The sequence below is a fragment of the Spermophilus citellus genome (genome assembly GCF_964194105.1).
Source record: "Spermophilus citellus genome assembly, chromosome: 7".
Taxonomy (NCBI): domain Eukaryota; kingdom Metazoa; phylum Chordata; class Mammalia; order Rodentia; family Sciuridae; genus Spermophilus; species Spermophilus citellus.
In genome coordinates this window covers 153,709,865-153,720,563 of record NC_138188.1, presented here as the reverse complement: position 1 = coordinate 153,720,563, position 10,699 = coordinate 153,709,865, and positions in this window count along the sequence as shown.

Below are 10,699 nucleotides of genomic sequence, written 5' to 3'. Positions count from 1 at the left end.
GGAAGTAAAACCATGAATTAGGGGTGGTGGGGAGATACTATTGTAGTATATAATCAAATCCTTGTCATTACAAGATCATCCTGCTGGCTGCAGTGGACCCCATGTGGAGCACAGGCTCAGCATGAGCCTTGGGTTCAGCATCTCATCTTTTTTTAAGATGACATTGCTTCAGGGGCTGGGGTTATGGTCAGGAGTAGAGCACCCGCCTCACATGTGCAGGGCCCTGGGTTTGATCCTCAGCAACATATAAAAGGGAATAAACGAAATAGAGGTATTGTGTCCAACTACAACTAAAAAATAAATATTTTTTTAAAAAGACGACATTGCTTCATAAGAAAAATAAACCTTTATTTGATTAAGCAAGCACAACTAGAGTTTCACTACATGTGGTCAAAGCAATTTCTTTTCTTTTTGGTGTGTGTGAGTGTGTGTATGGTATTGGGGATTGAACCCAGGGACAATACCGCTAAGCTATATCCACAGGCCTTTCTATTTTTAAATTTTGAGACAGTATCTTGCTAATTCACCCAGGCTGGCCTTGAACTTGGAATCCTCCTGTATGACATTCCTGAGTAGCTGGGGTTGCAGGCTTAATTCTCCACTGTGCCCAGCTGCAAACGTAATTTCTTACCAACAGAGATGAGGAGCCGCCAAAGGAATTTTAGAAGACAGCAGCATGATTATCATTTTTTTCTCAGTTTATAGAGAAATATATTAATAAAAGATGTATTGGCTTAAAAAATTGCTGGAATCTCACAAGGTTTTTTTCCCATTTTTTAAACAGTTTTATTAAGATATAATTTACATCCATGTATGTAAATAGTGTGTCAAAATACACCCTACTGTCGTGTATATCCAAAAAGAACAAATAAAAATAATTTTTAAAAGGTATGATTTACATATCATAAAAGGGACCCCATTGTAATTATACTCTTCAGTGTTTTCTGTTTTTGTTTTTTTAGATAAATCCATACAGTTGTCTGCTGTTACCACCAACGCAGTTTTTAAACATTTCCATCAACCCAGCAAGTTTCCTCGTGCTAGTTTTGCTTATCCTTCTCCCCACGCAGGCCCCAGGCAACCACTGATCCCACATTCAACTGCCCCTGCTGGCCTGTCGCCCTGGCTACAGGAGATGGGAGCAATCCTGGCTAGAACACCCCAGGACCCACAGTTCTTACCTGCCATTCACAACTTCCCAGATGGTTCTAGGAGCCTCTGCTCAATTTCCGAAGCAACAAAATGTTGTTCTTGAGCAGTTTGTTCAATGGTGTAGTTATTTTCTGAAATGAGGGTTTGCTGGCCTTTTCACTCTGTGGCAGCCGGGACAGCCTCTCCCTCCTCCAGTGCTTTTGATTCGTGGGACCTGCATTCTGATTCGTTAGGAGTGCAGCTAGAACACTGGCATTTTAATGAGTTTCCAGGTCATAGTCATTCTGCTGCTCCAGGGACCACACTTTGAAAATCACTGCTTTAGTTGACTCAGTCTCTTCTATGTGTCAAAACAAATTGCTCAGATGTGAATTCATTATGAGCACATAAAGTTTTATGTGTGGGGAAGTTTTATGCAGGAGAAGCAGCTGTCTAATGAAGCCAGTTCAATTTTTTTTTTTTTTTTTTTGGAGAAACTCTGGTGGAAGTAAAGGTGACTAGGTTCAGAACGCGGCTGTCAGGTGAAAGGTGCTGGGTTCAGCACCTGTCTGTGGTCAGCACTTCAGGGTCCACAGCAGGCCAGTGCAGGGAGATCTAGCTGCCCAGAGGACTTAGTCCCACCAGTCTCTCAGTCAGTTGCTCCATGATCTCATCACAATGCCGGAAACTCCCCAGAGGGGGCTGAGTTATCCCAGGCCTCAGAGATTGTGGCCAATTTTCTGTCACTCTGGTAAATGAATACCACTTCCTCCCTTTCCCTCTGTCCCTCTCCAGGAAGGGCCCTGGGATTTGGCTGGCAGAGGTCAGGCAGCAATGCGGAAGACTCCCCCTAACCAATCAGTGCAGGCAGAGTACTTATTGGTTTCTGGTCTCCTCCACCTCTAAACTGCTCCTACCCTGTCACCTGTGGTTCTGGCCATTTGCCACTAACCTCTGGGCACCAGGTCCCGACTCTGTGTTCTGTCCAGGCCTACCAGTCACCTGGGCATGTTCATATCCCCAAGGGCCCTCAGGAATCAGGGTGGCCCCGGCACTAGGCACAGGTTAGGGACACTCCTTGGACTTCCCTACCTTGATACCTCCTCCACACCCTACTGCCCTGTCACCAGGTACTATGTCAGAATGTCCCCACATGGAGCTGCTCCTAGTGTGCCACTAGCACACCTCAAGGTCCCGAGATCTCCTGCTGTCTATGGGTTTGTACCCTCAGAACTCCGCAGACAGAGGGGAAGGGAGGACCGGGCTTGGGCCATGTGCTTCCTCTACTGCTCTCTCCTTTCTTCCCTCCCACAGTCCTGAAGAAGAGGTGTTTCACTTCTTTTGCTTCAGAGGAGCAAACTCAGCTACTCCAAGTGCACAGGAGGCTCATGAAAGCCCAGATGAGGGGCTGGGATTGTGGCTCAGCAGGAGAGCGCTTGCTAGCATGGGCGGGACCCGGGTTCAATCCTCAGCACCACATAAAAATAAAGGCATTGTGTTGTGTCCATCTACACCTAAAAAATAAATTAAAATTTTATAACTTGGCCATCTCCACGGTTCCTGATCAGTGGGTGTAGGGGCAGGGAGACCTGATGATGGGCATTTGTTTCTAGCAGATGCTGGTGTGAGGACCACACCTGAAAAGCCTGTGTTCTACCTTCACTCTGATTTCTTGCTCCTCTGTCTAATAGGAAAATTCTTACTTTTATTTATTTATTGGTTGTAGATGGACACAATGCCTTTATTTATTTTTATGTGGTGCTGAGGATTGAACCCAGTGCCTCACATGTGCTAGGCAAGCGCTCTACCACTGAGCTGCAACCCCAGCCCCAGAATTCTTATTCTTTTCTTTATCCTTTTTGGTGATGGGGATTGAACCCAGGGCCTTGTGCAGGCTAAGCACAAGCTACAATGTAGCTACAGCCCTAGAGTAAGATTCTACAATCTTATTATGAGAACTGTTGACTTGTTAATAGATGCTGAAGGAACTTAGAAAATATTTTGTCCAAAAGGTTTTTCAAAACAATGGTCTTCTAAGATAGGATGATTCAATAATTCATTGTCCAAACTCTGGCATTTTGAGGGAAAAGAGATTGCTACTAATAACAATGTCATGACTACAAGTGAGTGAGAACATTCCAGGCAAATCCAAGATGTCTGGTCACCCTGTGCAAAACGCCTCAAATTAAAACAAAACAAAACAAAAACCACTTTTTTATTTTTGAGGTTCTGAGGATTAAACCCAGAGGTGCTCTCCCCAGCCCAATAAAATCATATTTGGAATTGAAAGCAGTTATTTTCTTTGTTCTAGGGGTGAACAACTAATCCTTTACTGGAATAAAGATTCTCAGGGTTCAGACTTGGAGGTGGGGAGGTATCAGACAATATGATTTAAAAGGGGAAAAAATTACAATGGTTTAATATTTTTAAAACATCATCCCTGTCATATATATTTGGGGTTATCCACATATTACCCCAAAGGCCCTGACCAGCCAGCAGCCATAAAATAAAGCCAGTTTGCATTTTTTTTCTGGTATAAGATCATCATCCAGCCCATTATGAACTGCACAAAGCCATTCTTCCCATGCATTCTTCTGTGAGAAACAACACAGCTCTACATTGATTAAGTGTTTCTGTTGTTCTTTGTTTTTATTTCTGAGACAGGTCCCACTAAGTAGCCCAGGCTCACCTTGAACTTGCAATCCTCCTGCCCCAGGCTCCCAAGTAGCTGGAATTTCAGACACACACCAGGTCACCCAGCATGGTTAAGTCATTTTGAGATGGGGTTTCTTCACTTGCTTGTTAAATCATCTTAACTGGTATACAAAATAAGAAAAATAAATAAATAATCATCCTTTGTTCCTGTACACTTTAACTAGATAAAATGAAGAGGAAACCACAAAAACAAAACAAAACAAAACAAAACAAAATGTTCAGGGCAATAGATTAAGGAGTCCAGTGTCTATCTGTCAAGGTCAGGGCAATGCCAGGAACAGGACAATTCCCAGCACAAGGGAATGATTTGGTGTGTGAACTTGAATAAAAAACTGCATGTTTGGATCCAGGCATGGAGACACACACCTGTAATCCCACCAACTCAGGAGGCTGAGGCAGCAGAATTTCAAGTTCCAGACCAGCTTCAGCAACTTAGCAAGACCCTATCTCAAAATAAAAAATAAAAAGTACTGGGAATGTAGCTCAGTGGTAAAGCATCCCTGGGTTATATTCCAGAACCCCCCCCCCCAAAAAAAAAAACCCTGATGGTGTGGATAAAAGTCTCTGCTTTGCCAGAGAAGGCAGGCATTTCACACTGGGCTGGTAACTGCATCTGTGGCCCTCATTGAAGCATAGTCTCCTTTCAGCTCTTCCTTCCCACTCAAGATTTTTCTTTGGTACCAAGAGTCAAAGTTCATGAATTATTTTCATACTCTTTATTTTGTGCTCACAAGAACTTGTGATCAGGCCAAGCAGGCATCATTACCCTCATGTATAAACTGGGGATTTTAAATTATAGACTCAGTAAGGTGATTAGAATTACCTAGACAGTAATGTCCAGACTTGATCCAGTTTTTCCTGAATTTGAGGCCAGCTCTTTTTCAACCACATCATGGAATTTGTTTTAGAGTCTAAAATGAAATCAAAAACTTGTTCTTGATCACTCTCATTTTGCATAGTAAGTATGAGTAAAGTAATCAAAAGTCATAAGAGACACCTCCACCCCATGTTGTGATTCAACAAAACACATGTAATCAGAGCGCAGTGGCGCGTGCCTATAATCCCAGCGATTTGGGAGGCTGAGGCAGGAGGATTGTGAGTTCAAAGTCAGCCTCAGCAAAAGTGAGGCGCTAAGCAACTCAGTAAGTCCCTGTCTCTTACTAAAATACAAAATAGGGCTGGGGATGTGGCTCAGTGCCCTGAGTTCAATCCCCGGTATCCAAAAAAAAAAAAAAAAAAAAGTGCAAAATGCTCAGGGGCTTTAGAGTAGATTTGATTTTCTTATATTAATAAAAAAATAACTTTTTCCTCCTATGCCACTTGCTCAGGATCCTCTTTCTGATCGTCTTAAAACATATTATTTGGGTTAATCTCTTAGTGCATTATAGAACAGGATTCAGATTCATAGTAATCCTAGAAGTGATCTTTTTATTACTCTTGCCTATGAACAAGTATTTAAATCTATAGTGATTCTGTGACATTTGCACTAACTGTTCACTGAGTGTTATGTTTGTCTTCTTGAGAAGTTCTTTATTTTTTATTTTTCAAGAGAATAAAAACTGAATGAATTTGAAGTGAGAAATCCAGTTCAATGTTGCTAAGGGAGATAAGTCTGACCAGTTCAGCAGGGCTAAAAAAGTAGCTCTTAATAAGTTGGCTTAGGAATGAACATGTAATATCTTTTTGTTCAAGAAATTTTGTCAATAAGCTGACTCTTCAAAAAGGTTAACAGTCTTTCAAATGTGCCAAGAGATTTGACTGTGACAAAATATGTTAGAGGTGCTGGATTTGTGGCTTAATGGTAGAGCACTCACCTAGCATGTGTGAGGCACTGGATTCAATCCCCAGCACCACATAAAAATAAACAAACAAAATAAAGGTGTCATGTCCATCTACAACTAAAAATTAAAAATATATATATGTTAGAGATGAAAGGTGGTTTATTTTAAAATTTATTATTCATGGGGCTGGGGATGTGGCTCAAGTGGTAGCGCGCTGGCCTGGCGTGCGTGCGGCCCGGGTTCGATCCTCAGCACCACATACCAACAAAGATGTTGTGTCCGCCGAGAACTAAAAAATAAATATTAAAAATTCTCTCTCTCTCTCTCACTCTCTCTCCTCTCTCACTCTCTCTTTAAAAAAAAATTATTATTCATGTACACATTTTATAGTGAAAATATCAATCAGGAGATCTGAGGTCAAGTGCTGATTCTAGGTTGAACAACTACATGGGTTTCCTAATGCAGCTGTAACAAATTTACCCCAAGCAGAGTGGTGTAAAACAAGGCAGGGGGGCGTTATACTTCTGGAGGTCAGAAGTCTAATATGTGGGTCTCAGTGAGCTAATAATATCAAGGTATTGTCAGATCTTTGTTCCTTTCTGGAGTGTCTGGGGAAGAACCCATTTCCTTACCTTTTCCAGGATGATAGCACTGGTATGGTTTGAATCTTGAGAGTCCTCTAAAGACCCATTGTGAGAAGCCATCCGTGAATTACACGAGGATCTTATCTTGGTATGGTAGCCAGGGAGCTTTAGGGTTGGCATCATGAACTATCCATGGCTCTCCCAGCACAATAGATTGCCTAATGCACGTGACCTTTATCTCTGTTCTGCTAAGATCTTTCGTGGTAGCTCCAGAGATGGGCCTAACCCATTGGGAACTGAAAGCCCACCTTTAACCTTTTTTTGGTGAAGAACATTCTATGGAAGGCCTTCCATGTTTCCCAGCTCCATTTTGCCACGGTCTAGAAGCTCGATCCATCTGATGGGCTTGCCCATCCCACCCGGCTTTTGAAACTACTTTCGGGGTCCTGTGGTTTTTTTGCGGTTCTGTTTTTCTCAGCCCACCCATTTCACCAAGGGGAACCCCATTTCCACCGCCTGCGCGGGATGAAGGTGAGAACCCATTTGTTGAAACGGTAGGTTTCCTGCCCAGGGCATGATATGAGAAGGACTCAGCTGGCCATCACCAGTTTTGAAAACGGGAGCTAGGCTTTGGGAAACGGGGCCTCCTGGAAGAAAATTAGGTCCCTGGGAGAGCGCATGAGGTATTGGAAATTCAGCCCTCCTCTTCCTCTCTCTCTTGGCTTCCAGGCTGTCATGCCATGAGCACTTGGCTCCACCAGGCACTTCCTGCCTTGTCTCAAGCCCAGGAGCAACAGAGCCAAATGACCACACACCCTGGAACCTCTGGAACTAGGAGCCAAAATAAGGTGTTCCTCTTGTAAGTTGTTTGTGTCCGATATTTTGCCTCAGTAATGGAAATTTGACTAACCCCGGTCCCTTCCTCCATCTTCAAAGCCAAAGCTGGCAGTGGCCAGTTGAATTTTTCTCATATATGGTCACTTGGGCACCGACTCTTTTCCCAGTTCCTCTCCCTCACTTTTTTTTTTTCCTTCTAGTGCTGGGGACCAAGCCCAGGGCCTCACACATTCCAGGCAACTCCTCTACCACTGAACTATGCTTCTAACCCTCCACTCCCACTTTGAAGAACCCTTGTGATGACCTGACCCACCTCCATATTCCAAGGTCAATTCTTCAATGTCTTCTGATTCAGCAACGTAAATCCAATCTGTAACCTCAATTCTCCTCTGTCATGTAGCCTATTTCTCAGGTCCAGAAATTAGGGTGTGGATATCTTTGGGATTCATTATTCTGCCAATAAGACCAAGCAATCTCTTAGATATTTTTCGACTCAAAATTTTATGATAAACAATGAATATAATTTCCTTATTTATTTTGGCTTTCAAGAGCAAGTAAAAGCCAAACAGCTAGCTTATAAGGAAAGTAATGGAATGCTGCCTTATTTATTGCTTAAATTTTATTTTAATGAAAAGAACCATATTCCTGTAGTTTATAAACCAAAACATAAAATAAATAGATTGAGGGCCTCAATCCCATCTCTAGTCATATGTATGCATCATTTTTTTTATCAAACTATACTGTTTTATTCTGTGAACAAATGAATATATTATAACAAATCCCACTGCTATGCATAACTGTAATGTGCCAATAAGTGCATCATTTTTTTAATTTAGCTAATCTCTATTGAATTATTATTTTAGGGCTGACAATAGAAATGTATTCTTCTGTGTTCTAGAAGGTAAATTTTCAAAATCGAGATGGTAAATTTAAAATCTAGAAGGTAAATTTTCAAAATCGAGATTCTTTACCCTTCTGGTATCTGGTGGCCATCACTATGATATCTGCCTCCCTGTTCACATGAATGTCCTTCTATGTGGCTCTTTCCATGTGTCCTCTCTGCCCTATGGAAGGACACCAGTCATTTGATTTAGGGCCCATGGTAGCCTTCTATGACCTCTCCTTAACTAAGCACATCTGCAAAGACCTTATTCCAAATAAGGTCATATTCACAGGCACATCCCTGGTTAAGGTCTTTGCCAAATTATTCTATGAAATGGTTTTATGTATTTTGATTCCTACCCTCAGTGTTTGTTTCCCTAAAACCTCATCAAACTCTCGTAGTACCAGTCTCTTTACAAATCAATCTAAGAGATGAAAAATGCTATCTCACTTTTGATTTTCATTTCTGGGAGTATGCATGCCAATGAGCACATTTTAATTTGTTTACATATTCTGACCAATCTGTGAATTGTTAGTTGTTTCCCATTCCTGATTGGGCTATTTTAAATTTTTAATCCATTTTTTAATTAATCCATTTTAAACCCTTCAAATTGGGGGGCCTGGGGTTGTGGCTCAGTGGTAGAGCACTTGCCTGGCATGCACGATGCACTGGATTGGATCCTCAGCACCACATAAATGTAAAATAAAGATATTGTGTCCACCTAAATCTTAAGAGTAAATATTAAAAACAAACAAACAAGAAAACCCTTCAAATGCTTATTTTTTTGGTCACCGCCTTTTTCCTCCTCTCTCACTTGACCAGAACTTGATCTTTACATCAACCTGAAGCAACAGATTATGTGAAATTATATATCAACAATGAAGGGGAATTAGCTTCAATCTGTTGAAACTCTATAATGCAGCCGTGATGTGAGCGTGGAAAGCACTTAATAAGATTATGGCATTGAGAAACTGCTGTGACTCTATTTTTGAGAAACCAGCCTCTACCTCAGAGCAAAGCCTGTCCAAGAAAGGGTGCCGCAGTCTTGGCTGGGCACAAGATCACGAGCCACTCACAGCTTTGTAGATTCAAACAGAAATTCTTTATTCCCGAACTCACACCGGCCTCTACACACACATTCTGGGGAAATCCAAATTCTGCCCCACAATTCACGTCCCAAAATACTTTTCAATTCCACAAGAACTCAACGGGAACTCAAGGATCGGGCGTGCCTGAGGCAGCAGGGTACACCTTAAACCTGGAGCTTCCCTAAACCCAAGGACGGGATACTCCCTAAAACCTGATCAGCTCTAAACCCGGATCCGCCCTGGTCCTTGAGCAAGGTCACCTTACTAAAGCATACATGCAATGTCACAGCGAATGTCCTCTAAGCAACATGGGGTACGCTGGCAAGGAAATTTTGATGCGTCATTCCTACTTGGCAATGGCCCTCAGCAAAAGGGGGCATGAACCTTGTCCTTGGAAAAACCCACAGAGCACTCCTAGGCACATACCCATCCAGCTAAGTTGTTTGTCTGTAAATAACAGGAGAGATCTGCAGTGCCAGGTGTCCCAGACTCAGGCTAGGTGAGGACCCATAGCAACGCCCTAGCAACCACCAATCAGCGTGAGACAGGGAAAATATCTGAAATGCCAGTGACCCTCCCAGTAGTTTTGGTGATAACCTATTAGGAAACTGTGTAGTTTAGCGGTACACCTCTCGTGACCCAAACCAATCAGTTCAAATGTATCCACCACTTGAACTAACCAATCACCTTACCCACCTTGTTCCCGCCAAAGAATGTGCTAGTCAATGTTTAGAGTTGTTTCTTGATTTTCTTGCGGTGTAAAATGATTTGCTGTGTGATGTTGTGATGCATAGAGTATCCCCCAAAAACCTATAAATCCTCACTGAACTAAGGGTCAGGACTCACTCCTCGGGACTGCTGCGTTAGAAATGGTTGTGAGTCTAGGCTCAAGTTTGCAATAAAGACTCCTGTGTGATTGCATGGAATTCGGCTCCTGGAGGTCTATTGGGGTTCCACGAATCTGGCATTCCTGGATCTGTATTGGAAGCAATTTAGAAAGCGAAGAGTGTAAACATTGACATTGGAATCGAGGTATGTATGAAAGTACCTCGGTGGTGGGACATTTTTCTGAATTGTGAAAGGAAAAATCTTCATGTAAATTAACAAACCAGAAATAACTCACCAACAGACTCCTGTGTATCCTCTCAACACAGAGTCATTTAGGTTGCAATTAAGAATAGTGAGGGAGGCAATCCCACTTCTGGGTCTGCACACAAAAAGGGCTCAGAGGAGGACATGAGTAGACATTTGTATTCCCATGTTCATAGCAGCATGATCCTCAATACCGAAAGGTGCCAGGAATCCAAGTGTTCACTGTCAGATGAATGAATCAACAAAATGGGGCCTATCAATACGATGGGGTGGTGGTCAGCTCTAAAGAGGAAAGACTTGCTGAAACATGGACAATGTGGATGATAAGTGAAATATGGTAAGACATAAAAAAGGAAAATATAATGGAATTTGACTTATGTGGAAATTTATGAGATAAATCAAAAACAGTATTAGGAGGAAATATAAACAACAAATTCCTATATTAAAAAGAATAATAATCTCAAATAAACAACCTAAATTTACCTCTTCAAGAGCTTGGGAAAGAAACAAAAAGAAAATGAAGCCCACAGTGAGCAAAGGAAGGAAATAATAAAGATTAAAGCAGACATTAACAAAATTGAAAATAAA